The sequence below is a fragment of the Rattus norvegicus genome, chromosome 4, assembly GCF_036323735.1.
Source record: "Rattus norvegicus strain BN/NHsdMcwi chromosome 4, GRCr8, whole genome shotgun sequence".
In the NCBI taxonomy this organism is placed as follows: domain Eukaryota; kingdom Metazoa; phylum Chordata; class Mammalia; order Rodentia; family Muridae; genus Rattus; species Rattus norvegicus.
The window spans coordinates 93580112-93604759 of NC_086022.1; positions in this window are offsets into that span (position 1 = coordinate 93580112).

Consider the following 24648-nt stretch of genomic DNA (forward strand, 5'->3'; position numbering starts at 1 on the left):
GCAGTATGGGACAGTGCCCTTCTGGTTTCTGCCTGCGCACAGAGCTGACCTGGTCCACAGCTCTCAGTACCCAAATTCAGTGGAAGAGAGAACTGGACTCTCAGAAGTGCAGACAATCCTAAGAGCTCAGGAAAGACCACTAATTTTGCTCATATTTCTGGTCCAAGAAGAACGCACCTAGAACCCTCTGGACACAGGAACCTAGGAACACAGAGATAGGATCATTTTGTTCTCTGCCTGTGACCAGATCTGAAAGAGAGTCACCAGGAGCACAGACACACACACTTGAGAGCAGAGATAAGACCAACTTTTCTGTTCCAACCAACCTGCCTGCATACCTAAGGACACATGAACCCACGAGAAATCTGGGACAGGATCCCTCCTGTTTCTGCCTGTACTCTGAGCTGACCAAGTCCCACAGCTCTCTATACCCAGGTCCCTCTGAGAGAAAACAGGTCTACAGGAGTGCTGACACACAGGCTTACAGGAGGTTAAGCAACTGTCAGGAACAACAAGACCAGCTAATATCAGAGACAACCTGATGGAGAGAGGCAAGTACAAGAACCTAAGCAACAGAAACCAAGACTACTTGGCATCATCAGAACCCAGTTCTCCCACCAAAGCAAATACTGGAAATCCCAGCACAACGAAAAAGCAAGACTTGCATTTAAAATCACATCTCATGATAATGATAGAGGACTTTAAGAAGGACATAAATAACTCCCTTAAAGAAATACAGGAAAACACAGGTGAACAGATAGAAACCCTTAAAGAGGAAACACAAAATTCCCATTTAGAATTACCGGAAAACACAACCAAACAGGTGAAATAATTGCATAAAGCCATTCAGGATCTAAAAATGAAAATAGAAACAATGAAGAAATCACAAAGGGAGACAATCCTGGAGACAGAAAACCTAAGAAAGAGATCAGGAGTCATAGACACAAGCATCACCAACAGATTACAAGAAATAGAAAAGAGACTCTCAGGGGCAGAAGATACCATAGAAACATTGACACAACCATCAAGAAAATGTAAAATACAAAATGCTCCTAACCCAAAACATCCAGGAAATCCAAGACACAATGAGAAGATCAAACTTAAGATAATAGGTATAGAAGAGAGCGAAGATTCCTAACTTAAAGGGCCAGTAAACATCTTCAACAAAATTATAGGTCAATACTTTCCTAACCTAAAGAAAGAGATCTCCATAAACATACAAGAAGCATACAGAACTCCAAATAGATTGGACCAGAAGAGAAATTCTTCCAGTCGCATAATAGTCAAAGCACCAAATGCAGAAAACATAGAATATTGAAAGCAGTAAAGGAAAAAGGTCGAGTAACATATAAAGGCAGACCTATCAGAATTACACAAGACTTCTCACCAGAGACTATAAAAGCCAGAAGATCCTGGGCAGATGTCATACAGACACTAAGAGAACACAAATGCCAGCCCAGGCTACTATATCAAGCAAAACTCTCAACATAGATGGAGAAACCAAGATATTCCATGACAAAACCAAATTTGCACAATATCTTTCCACAAATACAGCCCGAAAATGAATAAGAGATGGAAAACTCCAACACAAGGAGGAAAACTACTCCCTAGAAAAAGCAAGAAAGAAATCTCCTAGCATCGAATACAAGAGAGCCACACAAACATAATTCCTTCTCTAAAAACAAAAATAACAGGAAACAACAATCGCTCTTCCTTAATATCTCTTAACATCAATGGACTCAATTCTACAATTAAAGCACATAGACTAACAGACTGGATACTTAAAGAGGACCCAGCACTTTGCTGCATACAGGAAACACACTTCAGAGACAAAGACAAACACTAATTCAGAGTAAAAGGCTAGAACAAATTTCCAAGCAAATGGTCCCTAGAAGCAAGCTGGAATAGCCATTCTAATAATGAATAAAATTGACTTTCAACAAAAAAGTTATAAAAAAGATAAAGAAGGACACTTCATATTCTTCAAAGGAACAATCCACCAAGATGAACTCTAAATCTTGAATACCTATGCTCTAAACGCAAGGGCACTTACATACATAAGAAAACCTTACTAAAGGTCAAAACACACATTGTACCTCACACAATTAGTGTGAGACTTCAACACCCCACTCTCATCAATGGACAGATTATAGAAACAGAAAACTAATCAGATAAATAGAGAAACTAGCAGAAGTTTTGAACCAAATGGCTTTAACCAATATTTGTAGAACATTTCATCCTACAACAAAAAAATATACCTTCTTCTCAGAACCTCATAATACTTTCTACAAAATTGACCATATAATTGGTACTTCTCAGCCATTTGATCTAAAGAAATGTTTAACATCTTTAGTCATAAGGCAAATGCAAATCAAAACAACCCTGAGATTTCACCTCACACCAGTGAGAATGGCTAAGATCAAAAACTCAGGTGACAGCAGATACTGGCAAGGATGTGGAGAAAGAGGAACACTCCTCCATTGCTGGTGGGATTGCAGACTGCTACAACCATTCTGGAAATCAGTCTGGAGATTCCTCAGAAAATTGGGCAAGGTACTTCGTGAGGACCCAGCTATAACACTCCTCAGCATATACCCAAAAGGTGTTCCAACATATAACAAGGACACATGCTCCACTACGTTCATTGCAGTCTTATTGTCCTTTCTCTTTCTGTACCAATACCATACATTTTGGTCACAACTGCTCTGTAGTACAGCTTGAGGTGTTCCACCAGAAGTTGTTTTTAGTTATAAAAAATTATTTCACTATTCTGGTTTTTGTTTTTGTATATGAAGTTGAGAATTGTTCTTTCCATATTGGCGAAGAATTATGTTGCAATTGAGATGAAATTATAAACCTTCTAGAATTCAATTAAAAAGGAAGACCCAGCATACCTAAACTTTTTGGATATAATGAAAGCAGTGATAAGAGGAAAATTCAAAGCAAAAATTGCTCTTAGAAGCAATAGAAGTTGGAGAAATCCTACATTGGCATCTTAACAGCACACCTGAAAGTTTTAGAACAAAAAGAAGCAAACATACCTCAGAGGAGTAGATTGAGGGAAATAATCAAACTCAGAGCTGAGATCAACCAAGATGAAACAAAGAGAATGATATGAAGAATCAACATACCTAAAGCTGGTTCTTTGAGAAAATCAACATGATAGATAAACCCTTAGCCAAGCTAATAGAAGGCAGAGACAGTATCCAAATTAACATAATCAGAAATGAAAGCGAGAAATGAGAATATAAACTAAATGAATCATCATATCTTACTGCAATCGTCTTTACTTAATAAAACAGGGATCTCTAGATGAAATGGATAACTTCGTAGACAGATAATATTTACCACATTTAAATCATGAGCAGAGAAATTTCTAAGCAGTCTCATATCCCCTAAGAAAATAGAAGAAGTCATAAACTTCTAAACCAAAGGAAAAAAAACCACGAGGATCAGATGGCATAGTGCAGAATTCTACCAGACCTTCAAAAATCTAATACCAACACTCCTCAAAATAATCCATAAAATAGAAACAGAAGAAATACTACCTAATTCATTCTATGAGTCCACAGTTAGTCTGATAGCTAAAACACATATATACTCAACAAAGAGAAGAATTTCAGACCAATTTCACTTATAAATACCAATGCAAAAACACTCAATAGGATTCTCACTAACTGGATCTAAGTACCCCTCAAAACTGTTATTCACCACAATCAAGTATAATTCGCCCCAGGAATGCAGGGCTGGTTCTATATAAGAAAATCCATTAGTGTTATCAATAAACTCAAAGAAAACTCTACATGATTATCTCATTAAATCCCAAAAAAGCATTTGACAATATACCACAACCCTTCAGATTAAAAGTATTAGATATACCATGACTTTAAGGTCTATACATAAACCCAATAAAAGCAATATATAGTAAACTGGCGGCCAATATCAAATTAAATAAAGAAATATTTATTAAATATCTAAAATCAGAGACAAGACAATGCTGACCACCCTACCCATATCTATTCAATATAGTAATGGAAGGTCTAGCTAGAGCAATAAGACAACAAAAGGAGATCAAGTGGATACAAGTGGAAAAGAAGAAATCAAGGTGTCACTATTTGCAGATGACATGATAGTATACATAAGTGACCCCAAATTTCTACCAAACAACTTCTATAACTGATAAAAACTTCACTAATGTGGCTGGATATAAAATTAACTCAAACAAACCAGTAGCTTTCCTGTATACAAATGATAGAGAAGCTGAGAACAAAAATAAGGAAACAACATCCTTCCCATAGTCACAAATAGTATAAAATACCTTGATGTAACTAACGAACGAAATGAAAAATCTGTATGACAAGAAGTTCAAGTCTCTCAACAAAGAAATTGAAAAAAACCTCAGAAGATGGAAAGATCTCCTATGCTAATGGATTGGTAGGATTAACATAGTTAAAATTGCAATCCTACATATTCAACACAATCCCCATCAATATATGGACTTTCCAACATGATCTAACTAACTGAGCTGGTGAGAAGGCTAAGTGGTAGAGGTGCCTGTCTCCAAGTCTCAGAAATTCTACACTTTATCATCATAGTTTGAACATGGAAGCAATGCGTACAAGTGACTCTCTAATTTTCTCATGTAGTATGTAGAACATGTACATGTGCCTGTATGTATACTCAGATACACTATGAACCTGCACACTCAGCTCACTGTAAGGAACTCTATATGTAATCCTGAGGAAGGTCTACTTTGCTTAGATGAGTTTGTAAGAGACATTAAAAGGTGTCCTGTTTTGCTTACTACCATTGAGATAATAAACATGACCAAAAGAAATTTTGAAACTTTGATGACCAATATGAATGGTCAAACTCAGTTTCTATAGAATAAACTAATATCCAATCTTCTTGCCATATGTCAGAAGGATTGCCATGATTCGATTATTTGAAACAAGAAGACCTACTAGAATCTGGTCTGCAATTTTTGAGGAGAAGCAAGATGTTTTGCCTTTTGTCTGTTTGTCCTCACTCATGATGGCAAGTTAATCTGCTCTGTTGCATTCCCTCCTTGGGGTTAGAACCTAGTTCTCAAGGATGTTGTCATAGAGCGAAGTCCAGCTGAAACATCCAATCTCAAGAAATGAATCAGATTTGTGGACTTTCTACAAAAATACAGCAATATATATATATATATGCATATATATATATATATATTAGTTCACTTTGTCTTTTAAAAAATTCCCCATATGGGGAAGAAGGTTTTTATTTAATTTGCATATCTCATCACAGTCTATCTTAGAGGGAAGCCAAAGCAAGAACTGAAGCAGAGAATATGGGGAAAGTTGGTTTTCTCCCAATGGGTCATTTAAGTTGCTTTTATGTGTAACTCAGGATCATCTGCCCAGTGTTAGGGATCTGGGCCCTCCCACCTCACTTCAATCATTATTCAATAAAAGGCCCCCACAGACTAGCTTACAGGTCCATCGGATAAAGACTTTTTTTTTAAATTGCTGTTCCAAATTCCCAGATAGCTCTAGTTTAAGTACACTTGACAATAAAATAACCACCGAAGAACATTTGGTTGATAACAAGAGTTGAAAAATAACTAGAATTAAATGGAAGATGTACTGAAAGCACGTAAAATCAAAGCCTTTCTTCCACCCATGCCTTTGTCTGTGGTTTCTTCTTTGTTTTGTTGGTAATTAGACATGAAATTGCTGATATATGATAACGTATTTGTATATTATCTGTTATGTCACCTCCAATGGGTGACATTGAAGTTCAAAGAAACCACTACATACCTCAGTGAAAGGAAGAGCTGCTAATTGGTGGAGGTAAGAAGAACTATTCTTTCATGTCTGGTTTAGAAGTGTGTGCTTCAATTATTCTCCTTGCGCAGTTATCGTCTTTCCTTTAAAGGTCTTTTTAGGAATGTAGAAACCTATAATCCTCTTCCTTTTACATAGATGCTTCCCCAGTCCAAGCCTAACAGTCAACCCCATGTGTTTGGTTTTGATTTTACTCAGGACTCAAGTAAACAGAAATTTTAAAGGAATAACTGATAGCATCTAAAAACAAAAACAGAGGAAGATACAAGACACTTGAATGTAAAAGCTGTTAAATAAACCGAGTCCAAAAAAGTAACTTGAGCAGTCCTTTGGAAAATGAGAACACTGAAGTCCATGTCAACTAGCAGGTAGCCTTGGCATGTAAACTCCCATTCTCCAAGTTCTATACAGCTCTCAGAAATTGCATAAACCTCAGAATTGCAGGATAAGAACTGGGGAGAGATTACAAGCCTTTGTGGACATTTCACACTTAAATCATAATTTACACATCTATTCTTATGTGAACACATATATGTACATATATGTTGACATACTGTTTAATCTATTTATTAGATATTCTGATTGTGAGATTAACCAATGTTATTGCAAAAAGCAGATCTTTCTGGTTGTAATGTAAAATATTCTACTTTAGGAATCATCATCAATTATTTGCATACATTGTGTTCTTTTCAGCTGTTGACTATTATAAGTAATTATGCTATAAATTATGCTGTGCTTTTCTCTTGGAGCACATTTGTGCTGTATTTGCTTGCGAATGTACTAAAGATGCAATGGTGTGTGACAAAGCATGGTGTGTTCAGCTTCAGTAAACACGATGAGCTTCCCAAATCGCTTCTGCAAATAAATGCTCCCTGACCAGTTTGCAAGATACCAGCTGTGCTTAGGACCTCCTTCTGCACCAATATCTACTGTATAAATGAGATGTTCTTTTGGCACCACAGCCATCTTTTTGTGATACAATACAGTACAGTATTGTGGCATTGATTTATATTTTCTTGAATGACTGATGATGCCAGTATCAGTTTTGTTAAAAGATTTTTTCTTTACTTGGAAATAGATTTTCATATATATATATATATATATATATATATATATATATATATATATACCTCTCTTTCATTCCAACCTCCCATCTCACCTAGATCCACTCCCTTCTCATAAGAAAATAAATAGGCTCTAAGGAACAATAATAAAATATTATATATTAATACTAAACAAACCTATCACACAAGAGTTAAACAAAACAAAAGGTATAAGGAAAAACAGAATCCAAGAGAAAATACAATACTAACCCACTCATTCACACATTTAGAAAGCCTATAAAAATACTAAACTGGAATTTATAATACAGACACAAAAGACCTGCAAGGTATAACAAAAAGAAAGATAAGAAAATAATATATAACTAAAATAAAGTAACAACTAAAATAAGAGAGATGTTAATATCTGGTTTAGGTCTTGGGACTTGTTTCTACTTCTTTCAGCTATTGGACCTCACCTGGTGAAGACCCATTCAGGCCCTGTACATGTTGTGACACTTTTATTTTATGTTTGTCCATCATGTTGATTTGAGGACATTGTATTCTTAGTGTCCTGCATCCTTTTTGGTCTTTATATGCTTTCTGATTTCTCTTCTATATGGTGACCAGAGCCCTGACGGGAAAGATGTAATTGACACCCCATTTATGGCTGTTTAAAGGCACTCATACTCTACAGTGTCTGCGTGTGGACCTATTTATTTGTTCCCTGTGAGAAAAACTCAATTGTATAAATGCACCATACTTTCTTTCCCTATTCTTCTGTTTAGGGACATCTAAGTTTTTCCAGTTTCTGACTATTATAAATAAAGCAGCAATTGCAAGATTGATCCAATGTTTCTATGGTATGAATACATGCCGTTTAGGTGTATACCCAAGTGTAGAAGAGCTGGATCTTTAGGTAAATCAAGTCACATCTTCCTCAAGTACAGTCACACCGATTGTCATAGCTGATCATGTTTGCATGTGCACCAACAATGGCTAAGTGTCTCCCTTACTCCATATCCTCACTAGCATGGGATGTCACTTGGTTTATTTATCTCAACCATTCTGACAGGTGTAGGTTTGATGACTAAAGATATCGGCTGTTTCTTTATGTGTTTCATGGGCCATTGGAGTTTACACTATTAAGAATTCTCTTTTTTAATATTTGTGTCCTACTTTAATTGTTTTCTTGATATCTAATTTTTTGAGTTGTTTATTAAAACATGGAAGTTTTCCCTTACTAAATTCATTTTAAAATAAAGTTTTCATTGTGGTAATTTTTAATTGATAATTTTATTTTTAATGGACAAAATTATACAAATCTTTCATATTGAGTATGTGAAATAACCTTGCATTACCTACTTACTATCGCTTATTCAGTAATGATTTTTTTATTATTTCCTGCTGTTTATAATATTTTCCCTTATCTATTCCTTCTTTTTTCTTCTCCTTTTCTTCCTTTTCTCCCTCCTTCCTTTCTCCCTCTTCTATGTCACAGTCATAATGGTTTCCTGAGTTTCTAAATACCAATTATAAACTTTTTCAATTTTTAGTTTCATTTTTTTCTATTCACCAATTTTTCATGTAACTGTTGATGAACAGATGACAATCTGTTCAATTGTGGGAGGGTCAAAATACTATTCTAACTCTGTATGTCTTATCAATTTGTTGACTTTGATTTTCAAACACAAACTTCAGAAGTACATGCATCTATTTTTATCCTTTTAGTGCTTCACTGAAATCTTACTTACTACTGATCTGTAATACAAGTGACACACATTTTGTGCCACTGTTTACTCCACACTGTTGTCATCATTGTACTCTACTTGTGAGTTATAGGATTCTTAGACCCTTTTTAAAAATAAACTTTGTTGTTACCTGTGGAAGCTTTAGCACTGTCTTAGCACTGTCCAATACCAGTGGTATACACTCACACTCTCATTCCAGATTAAAATGTGACTCCTGTGTTTCCTTGTTTAGTGTAGGGACCTCAAACCTTTAATGTCATTTCCCTTTTCTGATTTTTGAAAGCTCTTTTCTGTGCTTTCATATGTTCAACATCTAATTCCCCATGTAAATTTAATTTTCCATCTGGCCTCATTATTTTTCATCCTAGAGAACTTTGTAATACTTCCCCCAGTGTAGGTCTGTTGAAAACAAATGTCATCAGATTTTGTTTGCCCAATAGTTGGCTGTAGTCAATTTGGATGCAGAATGTGAGTGGCCCTTTTTCTCAAGTATCTCTTCCATAATTCTCAACAATGTCAAAAACCTGTGGTCTCTTCCTACCTTTTTTTTTCTTTTTTATTAGATATATTTCTTTACTTACATTTCAAATGCTATTTCCTTTACCAGTTTCCTGTCCATAAACCTCCATCCCCTCCCCCTCCCTATCTTATGTATTAAAAGGCACCTGCTGTCTTTGTTCAATCCTGTTCCATATATACCTATTACACAATTGTGCAACACAGAAAGGTTAGCTTAGACTCAGTATGGAAACATTACATTTACAAACTGGAATTGTGCATGAAAACATTGATGTCCTTTGAAATGCTCTTCAAGAGATTTATTTTCCTAATATTATAAAAAATAGTAAGAGGGGGCACATTATCATCTCCTTAGTTCAATATGGGCAACTGAATTGATTGAAAAACTAGCTTGAGTATTTTGCAGGCCTACAAATTATGAATTACTTGGTATTTTCACCATTTGTATTTCCTGAGCATTGAACATATTCACAGACTCTTTATTTTCCTTTTTTTTTCTTTATTAACTTGAGTATATCTTATTTACATTTTGATTGTTGTTCCCTTTCTGGTTTCCGGGCAAACATCCCCCTAACCCCTCCCACTCCCCTTCTATATGGGTGTTGCCCTCCCCATCCTCCCCCCATTGCCACCCTCCCACCAACAATCACATTCACTGGGGGTTCAGTCTTACCAGGACCAAGGGCTTCCCCTTCCACTGGTGCTCTTATTAGGCTATTCATTGCTATCTATGAGGTTGGAGCCCAGGGTCAGTCCATGTATAGTCTTTGGGTATTCCCTTTTTCCCTGGAAGCTCTGGTTGGTTGGCATTGTTGTTCATATGGGGTCTCAAGCCCCTTCAAGCTCTTCCAGTCCTTTCTCTGATTCCTTCAACGGGGGTCCCTTTCTCAGTTCAGTGGTTTGTTGCTGGCATTTGCCTATGTATTTGCTGTATTCTGGTTGTGTCTCTCAGGAGAGAACTACATCCGGTTCCTGTCAGCCTGCACTTCTTTGCTTCAACCATCTTGTCTAATTGGTATTCACAGACTCTTTACCTGGGTAAATTTCTACCAGACTTAACTACCCATTCAGTCTTTTGTAGAACATGAAATCATCAGTGACTGATGATTTTTATCAATCAATCAAGCCTGAGAGTTTTATCAATAGCTTTCTGAAGGCTCTTCTACTGCTCAACTTGCTTTTTCTATAGACAGGTCTTGAGACTCAACTTTATGCTAGGGTTCCTTTTTATGCTACCCTGCTCTGCAAAGTAGTTATCCTTCAGGCTTGTTCTGGAAGCACTGGGACTTCCTTTCAACCTTGTCTGCCCAATGTGACTGAGAAGGTTTTCTCTCTCTGCTTCAGATCATTATTTCCAGAGTGGCCTTTTGCCATTCAACACATGTCATTTGATGTTTGATTTCTTCTCCTCTCCTCTCCTCTCCTCTCCTCTTCTCTCCTCTCTTTTCTCTTCTTTTCTTTTCTTTCTGTTTGCCAAGGTCTCATTTTGCAAAGCTAGAGAGCTAGAGAGCCAGATGAGCTGTTAGGATGTCTTTCTGTTCTTCTGCGCAAAGGAACAAGTTAAATTTGTAACACCCAAGTCAGGTACCTTAGAGTTACCTGTAACTCTGGCTCCAGGAGATCTAATACCTTCTTTTGGCCTCAGGAACAGCATGACAATCACGCACACATGCACAATCACACTAAGAAAACAAAGTTAAATGTTCTCCTTCGGCTCTATTAAACTTGAATTTCCATTGCAGCTGAAGCCTTCTTTGAGCTATTTATGTTCCCACTTTCACATCCCAAGTCTGGGCTTTCAGTTAAATACAAGCAGAGATAGCTCTACTACACGGGAGTTGATAATTGTGCTTAGAAACAAAGCAGTGACAATGATGAATCAATTAATCTCTTAAAGGTCGATGGTGATATAATTTTATGAAAGTATTTCCTGCATTCAAAGATGCTGATCTTTTGAAATACCTCAAAAGAAATTTAATAATAAGCAGAGGGCTCACTTAAAAGTTAACATGGTATTCTAGAGTGTTTTCAGCTTTTTAAAGTTTAAAGCATTTTTCTCAAACCAGAATTCCTGCCTGGCTACAGGATGTGTTCCACTTCAGGCTACATCCCCCATAGGAATCTCAGACAGTACCACTCATCCCACATAGACTTCCCTTAGCCTCCCCATCCCGGATCTCCAGGGAGCCTAGAGACATCTCCCACCAATTTCTATTCTCACTCCCATCCCTTTTCTGCCCCCCTTCTGTGTACCTGATCACCATGCCAATATACCTACTCACCACCTATCCCACCCAGTTCCTTCTTTCCACCCACCTCCTATGACTATTTTCTTTCAACTTCTGAGTGAGAATCACACATTCTCCCTTGGACATCCCTTAGTACTTAGTTTCTTTTGGTCTGTGGATTATAGCATGGTTATTCTGCACATTGTGGCTTATATGTACTTATAAGTGAGTACATACCATTTGTGTCTTTCTGGATCTGCATCACCTCACTTGGGATGGTATTCTTAAATTCCACCCATTTGACTGCAAATTTCTTGATGTCTTGGTTAATAATAGTCATCCATTGTGTAGATGTACCATATTTTCTTTATCCATTCTTCAAGTGGGGAACATCTAGATTGTTTCCAGTTTCTGGCTGTTATGAATAAAGATGCTATGAAAATAGTTGAGTAAGTGTCCTTATGGTATAGTGTATGCCCAGGAATGGTATAGCGTTTGAGTGTATGCCCAGGAATGGTATAGCTAGGTCTTGAGGTAGAACTATTTCCAATTTTCTGAGAAACCTCAAATTGAATTCCGCAGTGGTTAGACAAGTTTGCACTCCCACTAGCAATGGAAGCATGTTCCTCTTTTCCTACATCCTCATCAGCATGTTCTGTCACTTGAGGTTTGAATCTTAGCCTTTCTGATGGGTACAGGATGGAATCTCAGAAGCTTTGATTTGAATCTCCCAGATGACTAAGGACATTGAACATTAAGTGTATTTTAGCTATTTGAGATTCCTCTGTTGAGAATTCTGCTTAACTCTATGTCCCATTTCTTTCAACTTCTTTGAACATGAACCTACCCACAAAACATTCAACCCAAAATTTGCCCTGCCTATTAGATGCTCAGTGATAAAAATGGAGCAGAAACTGGAGGGAACAGTCAACAAATTGTTCACCCAACCTGAGACCAATCATATGGGAGAAAGCCATCCCCTGCCACTATTAAAGATATTCTGCTATGCTTGCAGATAGGAACATAGCATAACTGACTCCTAAGAGACTTCATCCAGTAGCAGATGGAAATAGATACAGAGACCCATATCCAAACATCAGGCAGAGCTGAGGAAGTGTTGTTGTAAAAATATAAGAATAATAAAGAGTAACGGTGTCTTTTACCCCACTAGGTCCGGGCCGCGGTGTCCCAAGATATCTGCTAGATATCTTGGCAGAAACACATCCCAGCTGCACTTTCCTACACTCAAACCACCACATAAAAGAACACACAACACAATAATCTTAGATCCAATTGGTAAGATATAATTGCCCACTTAAACATACAAAGCCCAGTACCATCCATCCCTTGAGAATATTAATAACAACCTGTAAATGCACAGAGCAGAATCTTAACATCACCTGTCATGGCTTCTCCGCTCTCTCCGTCTCTTCTCCTCCTCTCTCCCCTAGTCTCCTCCTTTTCCTTCAAACTTCTCTCCCGCCCATCCTTCCTTCTCCTCCAATGACAGGCCTCCTTCTATCTTGTACCTGCCTCACCTGTGACATCATACTACAAGGAAGTCTTGTGGAAGAGTGGAAAATAGAATTGAACAAGCCCAAGAGGTTAAGGATATCACAGGAAAGTCTACAGAAACAACAAACCCCGGCTCACAGAGAGTACACAGAGGCTGGACCTAGGCCCCCATATACATTTGTAGTAAATAGATGGACAGCTTGGTCTTCATGTGGGTGCCTCACAATTAGAGTGTTGCTATCTCTGACTCTGGATTTCTTTCCCATACCTGGACTAACTGGATCGGCCTCAGTGGGAGAGACTGTGTGTAATCTTGCTGAGAATAGATATCCCAGGGTAGGGTGGTAGATAAATGCTGTGGTCTCGCCTTCTCTGAGGAAAATGAAGCAAACGATTTGGAAGGAGAGGAGGGAGGGGGCTGCGATTGAGATGCAATGTGAATAAATAAATAATCAAAAGAAAAAAATTAAACCTTTTAAAGAGAATAATGTAATACTTTTGATTTCTCATATAATCAGCTTTTACAACCTAGGATAAATGCCAAAGCTTTGATCAAACTATACAATCTTTCTTTCTCATGACCCATAAAAAAGGGGTGTGTGTGTGTATGTGTGTGTGTGTGTGTGTGTGTGTGTGTGTGTGTGTGTGTCTGTGTGTGTTAGTATGTATGAGAGAGAGAGAGAGAGAGAGAGAGAGAGAGAGAGAGAGAGAGCTCATGCACATGCACATGTGCAGTGGTTATTGCTTGGTGAAGGCAGATAACAATTTGGACGCAAATATCTGCCATAAATATTTGAAACAATATATGGGGATAGTGTGATAGCATCAGTTTGGAGTACTGCTTGCTTCTAGATGCTTCTGAGTGAATTGAGGGTCAGTAAAATATTTTACACTGCAAGTTTTGTTAAGTATCCATGTAAATAATCTCTTATTCTTTCCCATATTACATTCTCTGTGTTGTTCAATATATTGCTAGCAAAGCCCTTTGTTAGTGTCATACATAAGAACCATCAGACATCAGATAGGGATCAGAATGGCTGCAAATAGGCCAGTAACCACAGATATAGACAGCTGAATGATAAGGAAGAAGAAGGAGAAATTTCAATATGGGCCTATTCCTGGTCAAATGGCTCAAAGAAATGCTTCATTTTTATTTCTTAATGTAAGAATATTGTAATTTGATACCTTTGAGTCATCCTTAATGCATTAACCAACTTAAAGATTCTCAAACAAATTTTTTTAGAGGGGAGGATTTATCACTTTAAGCCTCACTTTTAGAAATACTCATCAATTTGCAATATCACTCTTAAAAAATGTAGGTGAGATATGGGGTAGTCGTATTTTGGCAAATTGGCATTGGTCTAAACTAGGGTGGTCAAAGATTCTGCTGGAGAAAAGTCTCACACTGTGTCTATGGAAGTGGTCAGATAAAAATAGAAAACTCACACAGTTGATGAAAACTACTTTTGAATTTACGAATGACCATTTGGTTTATTGATTCTTTACATTCAAAAACTCAAATATTCTTCTTTATTTTGCATAAGATTGCAAGTTGTATAATATCCCAGCGTTATGTCAGTTGTCCCTGGAGCATAAGAAAATTCTTCAAAGCAAAAGAGGTAAAAACAGAGCAGCAGAATAAAACAAGACCTATGAAAGGATGGGGTTCAACGTTTCTCATATATTCATTAATTTCTCTAAAAATTTTTAAAGACTAACACTATTTTTCTTTCGGTTTCGTTATATATGCATGTACATACTTTATTGGAACTACAGATGCAGTTGAATTCTCGTTTTCACACGAAGGAAATACATTTTAAAAGAGAATGAAAGAGGTGATAGAGGTGAGAAGATTCAAAATTCTGGTGGAATTCTGTAGGGAGCGGTGCGGTAAAACAAAGATGGCACCAACATCCAGCCCTTTCTGGATGTAGACAACTTACCGCACATGCTCAGGCTTGTCCCCTTGCTAGGGCGGCCTTATGATAATGAGGTGATCCAGCACCCTCCTGTGGTGAACAATAGTACTGCGCATGCGCGGGTTTTACACCTGGAGTCAGCCTGGCTGGGGCGGTACTATGCTAATGGAGTGGTTCCTGCTGAGCCAATCTCTGGAGGACAAGTAGCTGGGATGACAGTGGGGTGATAGTGGGGTGACTCGTCCCCCGCCAATCCCTGAAAGATTACTAGCATACTGTTGTATATAAGGCGAGCAACTTTGCCACTTGTGGTCCCCGTGTCAACAATGAAGTGGTCCTGCAGTAAAGGCTGTTGAGAAGAATCTGACCTTGTTGTGTCTTCCTTGCTGGCCGAGGTGGGCGCGACAGAATTCTTTGCTAAAACTATTTTGTTCTGAGCTTTTTGGGGCATTAGAAGACTTTTGATCTTGTTTCTATTTAACTATGTTTTAAATGTCTATTTAAACTGCTTATCTGATCTTTAATGTAGGTACGTGGTCTATTTCAAGAAAATTATCCATTTATTTAGATTTTCCAATTTGATGTAGATTTTTAAAGTAAATTCTTGTGATTCTCTGGACTTCCTCAGTGTCTGATGTTATGTACCCCTTTTCATTTTTAACTTTGTTAATTTGGCTCCTCTCTCTTCCTCCAAAAAAAAAAAATCTTGTTTCTTTAATACATAATGTTATTTTTATTTGTTTTCTATTTTATTTATTTTGGCCCCAAGTTTACTTATTTCTTACTATCTATTCCTCTTGGGGGTTATTTATTCTTTCTGTTCTAGAGCTTTCAGGTATCTGTTTAATTTGCTATTCAGAGATAAAACTTTATTTTTGTGTGTGTAGGCATGTAAAGACCCAACAAAGAAAAATAATTACAGACAAATTTTCCTTAAGGACATAGATGCATAGATACAAGTACACACACACACACACACACACACACACACACACACAGCTTGCAAACCAAGTCACAGAACACATCAAAAATATCATCCTCCATGGTCAAGTAGGCTTCATCCCAGAGATATGGAGATGGCTCACCATACATAAATGGATGAATCTAATCAATCACATAAAAATAAAAATATATAAAAACACAATCAATGTAATCTACCCTAAACAAACAAATAAACCCATATGACCATCTCAGCAGATGCTACAAAAACATTTGACAATCTTCCATTCCCTTTTATGGTAAAAGTCCTAGAGAATTTAGGGATACAGGTACAAGGGACATATCTCAATACAATAAAGGTAGTTTACAGCAAGACCATAGGCAATATCATGTTCAATGAAGAGAAATTCAAAGCATTTCCACTGAAACAAGGAACAAGTCAAGGTAGTCCATTCTCTCTGCACCTATTCAATATACTTGCTGTCTTAGATAGAGCAATAAGGCCACTGAAGCAGATTAATCAGGTACAACTTGGAAAATAAGCCATCATCAGAGAAGTGTCACCTAAGCATATGGGTACAAATATAGAGACATATAGGCAAACATTATACAGAGACAGAAAGGTATCTTGAAACATCCAGCCCTAAATGGAATGTTTCTACTAAATCTCTCTCCTTAGAACTCGGGAAACTTCTTGGAAGAGGAGATGTAGAGTGTAAGAACCAGACTGGTTTGAGGCACCAAGGACAAACAACGCTCTTTAAATCAACATAAGCAAAGCTCACATGAATTCCCAGTGACTGAGGCATGAGCAGGGTCTGCAGGGGGATGAATAACATCCTATGCATACATATTATGTCTTCTTGTTTAGTGTTTTTACAGGATTCCTGAGAGTATACAAAGAAATATAACAAATACGTCTCTGTTTCTTAGGCATTCTCTTAGGCTTCCTTCTTTTAATTTATCTTGTGCAACTTTGATGTGATAGTTTTTGTTTTATCTTGCTATAAATGGATGGATGGGTGGATGGATGGATGGATGGATAAATGAATGGATGGATGGATGGTGATAATTATGCCGAATGTAGAGAACTCCTCTCTTTTCTCTCTAGTTTTGAAAAACATGTGCAGCATTTGGCAAACAGTAAGGACTCAAATAATTTTTAATAATAAAATGTGGAATGACACTGAATTCTAAAATTTCATAAGTTGTTTCAATATTAAGACAAAACAATACAAAAGGTAAATATCACCTACATGAATCAGCAAGAGGAGAGGGGGAGAGAGAGACAGAGGCAGAGACAGATACAAAGGAGAGCAGGCAGAAATGAAGAAGGGAGGGAGGGAGAGAGAATGATAGAGGGACACACCAAGAGACTTCTTACTACTGTAGACAATTCATCAGTCATCAGAGGAAGAACACTCTCCATCAGAAGAAACCTTCACTAGGACACATATCTTAAAACCTTAGTATGTTTTACCATAGACTACAAAAAGTATGCAACACATGTAAAAATAATTATGACTGTAGAAAGCATTTTCAAAGAAAAGTCAGTATCTCTTTCATTTCTTCCAAAAAGCTGGGTGTGGTAAAGAGCAGCCTTGATGACTCAGGTACCTGCTAAGTGGAGGTGGAAGTGACAATTGTATATGTATTAAAAACTGCCCTTAACAGTTCGGGACATATGCATTCCCTGCTTTTTCCCATCTCTGCACTCTTTAAATTAGAAAAGGAAATTCGGTTTCTTTCTGATACCCCTTGAAAGAATCCTTGTAAACAGAAGAGATGCCAGGCTGTGCCAAGCAAGCCTCCCGTCCTTGGATGAATGCTCTTCAGAAACTGTTCATCCGAAGCCCAAAGTCCTTTGCAGGGCTAGAAAGCTCTGAATAACAAAAAAATCCATTTGAAATAAAGGAGCACAGCTTATCTGTAAATCAGCCTTCCTCAGAAAGGAACATTCTGCAACATTTGTAAATGTGTCTTGAGCTTTCTTTCATAAAGTTATTTCATTTTGCCTGGAATCCCCAGGTAAGGGCATAAAATCCTCTTCCTTATCCGTTTCTTCCTCTTCTCAATAACTTCTGAAAATTCTCCACTATTGCTACTTGTAGCCCAAAGGCAAACTTTTAGATTTTCCAAAATTGGATTTTAGTTGAGACAAATGTTTGAGAAGGAAATATAATCTAAAAATGAAGGAAACAAAGCAAACTTTAAAAATCATGAGGCATAAAGCTGGTAACTACAACAATTTGGCTGCCACGTTCCTCTTTGTTAATAACTTGTGACAAGATGCAAACACTCTGGAACTGGATGCCATGGTTTCACTTGTGTGATTCAGGGTTTTTGTTCTTTCTGCTTGCTTTTCATTTCATTCGTGTCTGACATGCAGTTTTACTTCTGTACAATTTGTGATTAAACTGGCACTCAAAGGCAGGTGAAGTTAGCTGACACAAATATATTAGGTTAAAAAAATAACTCGAAATTAGATAAATTTGTTCTGACTGTCCAAATAGTACTATAGAAGCAATTTAAGCTACAATAAAATACTGCTAAGCTTCTCTCCTCACTTGTGCCAGTCCTAAAGTACAGTTCCCATTCTTCCAGAGCCTTAGAGATTTAAGAAGGCTTGCAGACAGGAACACTAACAAATGGCCAAAGGCACAGTAGGTCCCAGACAGTGACTGGGCACTTGCCTCCATTCTTCAATGTTATTCACTTCTACACAGTGACCACACTAGGCTGGATCACCACAGATGTTCTGTTTCTTGTGAATAGTGGCTGTGTTATTGCTGCAGGGCAAAAACACAAAAATCAACTCTTATTCTACATAGAATAAAAAACTAAGTGCTTCATATTTAACAGTGATATAAAAGATATAAAGATAGAATATTGTGCTGCCAATGGAAAACAAGACTTTTTTACCTTTTTATTTATTAATCTTTTTTTGTTTACATTTCAAATATTATCCCCCTTCCTGGTCCCCTAACCATGAATGCCCCTACCCCACTCCCCTCCCATTGCCTCTAAGAGGGTACTCCCACACTCAACCAACCACACTCTCCTGAGCTTTGTAGCATCCCCTTTCTCAGGGGCATCAAGCCTCAACAAGAGCAAGTGCTTCCCCTCCCACTGATTCCAGACAAGGCAATCCTCTGCTATATATGCAATGGAAGCCATGGACCTGGACCATGTATACTTTTTGGATGCTAGTTTAGTTCCTGGGAGATCTGATGTATCTGATTAGTGACACTGTTGTTCTTTCTGTGGGGTTGCAATCTCAGTTTCATCAGCCCTTTCCCTAACTCTTCCATTGGAGTCCCTGGGCTCAGTCCAATGGTTGGTTGTGAGTGTCTGCATCTGTCTTAGTCTGGTGCTGGCAGAGCCTCTCAGAGAACAGCCATACCAGGCTCCTGTCTGCAAGCTCATCTTGTCATCAGCAATAATGTCGACTTTGAATTGGAGGAAGGAATGGATTACACTGTGAGGCAGTCTCTGGATGACCTTTCCTTCAGCCTCTGCTTTATTTCTTTCTCTTCATTTCCTTTAGAAAGAGATAATTCTGAGTTAAATTTTTTGAGATGGGTGGGTGGCCCCACCAATCAAATGGGAACCATGTCTATCTACTGGAGGTAGTTTCTTCAAATTGTATCTCCCTGTTGTTGTGTATTTCTGCTAATATCATCTCCACTGGGTCCTGGGAGCCCCTCACATTCTTGGCTTCTGGGACTTTCTAATGGTTCCTCGAGTTCTTCACCCTCAGTGCTACTTATTTCTATTTGTTTCCTGGCCCTGTAAACTTCTCTCCTTTCTCTTTCCATATCTGGCTTTGACTCCCCTTTCTCTCCACTCATTCCCCTTGTCACACTCAAATTTGTCCCTCCCTCTGCCTCCCATGATTATTTTGTTCCCCTTCTAAGTAGGTGTGAAACAACCCAATTTGGCCCTTCTTCTTGTTAAGCTCCATATAGTATGGGAGTTGTACTGTGGATATTCTGAGGTTTTGGACTAATATCCATTATTAGTGAGTACATACCATGTATATCTTTTTGGGTCTGGGTTACCTCACTCAGGATGATATTTTCTTGTTCCATCTATTTATATAGCGTAGCTCATGAACTCATCATTTTTAATAGCTGAGTCATAGTTCATTTTGTAAACATACCATATTTTTTGTAACCATTCTTTGTTGATGGACATATGGATTGATTGAAGCTTCAGGTTATTATAAATAAGACTACTATGAACATAGTAGAGCATGTACCCTTATTATATGTTAGAGTATTTTTGGGTATAAGCCTAGTAGCAGTAAAGCTCTGGGTCCTCATGTAGTAATATGTCCAATTTTCTGAGGAACCACCAGACTAATTTCCAGAGTGGTCGCACTAGCTTGCAATCCCACCATCAATGTAGGAGTGGTCTTCTTCCTCCACATCCTGGCCAGCATCTACTGTCACTTGAGTTTTTGATCTTAGCCATCTGAGTGGTATAAAATGGAATTGATTTGCAATTCCCTCATGACCAAGAATGTTGAATTTTTCTTTAGGAGCTTCTCAGCCATTTGAGATTTCTCAGTTGAGAATTCTTTATTTAGTTCTATACCCCATTTTTAATTGGGTTATCTGATTTTTTTGGAGTTTAACTTTTTAAATTATTTTCATATTTTGGATGTTAGCCCTCTATCAGATGTAGGGTTGGTAAAGATCTTTTCCTAATCTGTAGGTTTATATTTTTTCCTATTGTCCTTTGCCTTTCATTTTTATGAGGTCCAATTTGTCAACTGTTGATTTAAGAGACTAATCTATTGGATTTCTCTTCAGGAAATTTTCCCCTGTGCTGCTGTTTTAAGGCTCATTCCCACTTTCTATTCAATTTGATTCAGTCTATCAGTTTTTTTTTCAATTTATCTCAATGTTTATGTTTACTTATTGGATATATTTCTTTTTTACATTTCAAATGTTATTCCCTTTCCTGGTTTCCTGTCCATAGCCCCCTGTCCTCTACCCATCCCTTTCTTCTATAAGGGTCCCCTCCCCATCCACCCACCTTAACCCCCTGACATTCCCTTGTACTGGGCGTCCAAACTTGGCAGGATCAAGGGCTTCTCCTTCTACACCAATGGTGCCCAACAAGGCCATCCTCTGCTACATATGCAGTTGGAGACATGGATCAATCCATGTATAAACTTTCGGTAGTAGTTTAGTCCCTGGAAGCTCCGGTTGGTTGGCATTGTTGTTCTTATGGGGATGCAAACCACTTCGGCTCTTTCAATCCTTTCTCTAATTCCTCCAACAGGGGTCCCTTTCACAATTCAGTGGTTTGCTGCTAGCATTTGACATGCTCTGGCTGTGTCTCTCAGGAGACATTTATATCTGGCTCCTGTCATCATTAACTTCTTAGCTTCATCAATCTTATCTAGTTTTGGAGGCTGTATAGATATGGAACACATGTGGGCCGTCCCTTCAGTCTCTCTTCTAAACTTTGCCTTCATATCCTCTCCTATGGATATCCTTGTTTCCCCTTTTAAGAAGGAGTGAAGCATCTGCATTTTGGTTATCCTTCTTGAGCTTCATGTGGTCTGTGGATTGCATCTTGGGTAATTCAAGCTTTTGAGCTAATATCACTTATCAGTGAGTGCATACCATGTCTGTTTTTCTGTGATTGGGCTACCTCACTCAGGATGATAATTTCTAGTTCAACCCATTTGCCTATGAATTTCATGAAGCCATTGTTTTTGATAGCTGAGTAGTACTCCATTGTATAGATGTATGGCATTTTCTAAGTCCATTCCTCTGTTGAAGGGCATCTGGGTTCTTTCCAGCTATAAATAAGGCTGCTATGAACATAGTGGAGCATGTGTCTTTCTTGTATGTTGAAGCATCTTTTGGGTATCTGCCCAGGAGAAGTATATCTAGGTCTTCAGGTAGTGGAATGTCCAATTTTCTGAGGAACTGCCAGACTGATTTCCAGAGTAGTACCAGTTTGCAATCCCACCAACAGTGGAGGAGTGTTCCTCTTTCTCCACATCCTCACCAGCATCTGTTTTCATCTCAGTTTTTTATCTTAGCCCTTCTGACTGGTGTGAGGTGGAATCTCAGGGTTGTTTTGATTTGTATTTCCCTGATGACTAAGAATGTTGGGCATTTCTTTAGGTACTTCTCAGTCATTTGATATTCCTCAGCTGAGAATTCTTGTTCTTGATCTACTTGGACTTGACTTTTGTAAAAGGAGATAAAGTAGATCAGTTTGCATTCTTCTATATGCAGACTGCCAGTTAGAACAGCACTATTGCTGTCTTTTGCCCACTGTATGTTTTTGGCTTCTTTTTCAAACACCAAGGGACCATAGGTGTATGGGTTTAATTTTGGGTCTTCAGTTCTATTACATTGATCTATCTGTCTGCCTCTTTTTCAATATCATGCAGTTTTTATCACTGTTGTTCTATAGTGCGTCTTGAGGTAGGGGATGGTAATTCTCAAGAAGCTTTTTCACTGTTGATAATTGATTTTGCTCTCCTGGTTTTTTGTTATTCTAGATGAAGATGAGAATTGTTTTTTATATCTCTGACGAATTGAGTTAGAATTTTGATGAAGATTTTATTGAAGCTGTAGATTGCTTCTGATAGGAAGGCCATTTTTTATCCTGTTAATCCTACTGATCCTTGAGCACGGGGGATCTTTCCATCTTCTAAGGTCTTCTTCAATTTCTTTTTTGAAGTTCTTGTTACGGATATTTTACTTGCTTGGTTAAAATTACACCACAAGATTTTATGTTGTTTGTTGCTATTGTGAAGTTGTCAATAATATAGATTTAAATTAAAGAACCCGAATTCACTTTGGCTATGTCGCTAATGTAGGTATAATTATACCATAAGTTCCAGTCATTTAAACCACTAAATTTTAGAAATTTATTACTATCCAATAAATCCCGACATTATGAAGATACTAAAATGGTTGTTGATGTTTCTACCATAGCACTCTGATGACAGTGGCCAAATCTACTATGTTATCTAAGAAATTATCTATGTTAGCCTTTTCACATGACAAATCTTCTCCAGCCCCTAAACTAGAAGGAAATTTCCACACAAGGCCTGTCTCTATGTTTTTGTGTTTTTTTAATCTTCATATTGACTTGTCTTTTTTCTTTTTGAACATCTCCAAGAAAACATTAAAAGTTATCAGCCTTACAATTTTTCATACAGTACATTTTTACATGTAAATAAAATTACTATTTAAATAATTGCACATTATTTATAAACTAATAATATTTTTATGGAATTTCATTATTCATGGAAATTATGTGACCATTAACTCAATTAACATTTTAATTAAGAGTAAAAATAAGTTACCTTTTACAGTATAAATCTTAAAGTAGCTGTGGTAACTTAATTATGGTATGGCAAATTAGTAAATGAAATATGGAATCGCTTATGTGTTTATGTTGGTCTCATGAAATTTCATGTTAGCATGCTATAACTCTGGCATCCTCTAGAGAGAATAATGAATCAGCTGACCCTATAGTTACACGGAGTAGCTTCCAATTTGTTTCTTGTTAAAAGAATTCACTCCAAAATATAATTAATCTCTCATTCATGCTAGTTCTGCTAGACACCATTCTGCTCAGGACAATTTAGGATCACATATTTGAATAATTATATCAGACTTGTTGTTCTAATATTTCATCACAGATAGCAATAAGAGACATGCAGATAAAGGAATTCCAAATTCCTGTCTCTTCTAGTATTTTTCTGTAGTAGAAATTGCACATTTCTACCATAAAAGACACCAAGTTTATCCCAACTAGAATGTAGAGATGCAGTCTACACTAGTCTATCACTTTGTCGTTTACAGCAAAAACATATCCAGAGCTAATGTTCTCATAACTATATTCTATTAAGTGTAAGTTGGAAAATGTTTTACACAAAGGGAGAAAACTGAGCTTGGTGCCTTTTTATAGAGGAAAATTTGAACAAAAAGGTCATAAGAAATTGCTTTGGAAAGCAAAATAATGAAATAGATATTTTAAAAGATTAGAGATTAAGTGTGCTGTAATGTGCATACCCCCCCCCCTTTTTATTTTCTTCCGGGCACAACAAGATCACCATTTTGGACTAGAGATTATCTTGGCCTGGTAGCCATAGCAACTAATTGAGCAGAACAGCACAGTAAAATGTATCTAGGTCTGTGGTAATGGGAGTGGTAATTAGATAAGAGGGTGTAGCAGAAGAGGGGATAGGCACAGGGCCCTCACCTGGGATGTGATGAGTATCTAGAGATGACAGGTGTATACAGAGCACTTTGTTCCTCCCAGTAACCTCTTCAAGTCTGTATATTTGATCATACATTTCTGGTTGTCGTTCAGTGCCATCCTGCCCTGTTGGGAAGAAGCCTGCTAGGCGGTGTCTAAGTTATCCTCCAGTTCTGTAATGTCCTTACTTTCCACATTCTTAGCCTCTAAAGTCCTCACAAAGATCCTAACAAAGGCAGATTTAACTGTTTGGGATGCAGAAATCTCTGGTTGAGCAGAAACTGCCTGTGCAACCAAAATCCATTTAAATACTAAGATGTTATCCCAATGACAAACAGCACAAATTAAGGAGGAAGGGTAAATGATCCAACATGTGGAAGCATCATTTTCCAGGCTGTCTATAGTATCCAGAGCATAGGATGCAGCACTACAGGAATGTCAGCGAAGCCATTGCATTTTCAAGTCCTCAAGTCTATGAAATGTCACAGTATTATATCTGAAAGATAGCTTTATTGAGTCCCTTTACTCTGTGATTTGGGGTACATGTTTGCATTTGAACAGGGAAAACAAACCATTTGAGCTCATCAGCGGTTTACATGAACCATCCCTCCTTAAAGGTAAAGGAGCAGTCCTTTCCTTTCTGCTAGAGCATTATAAAAGCATCT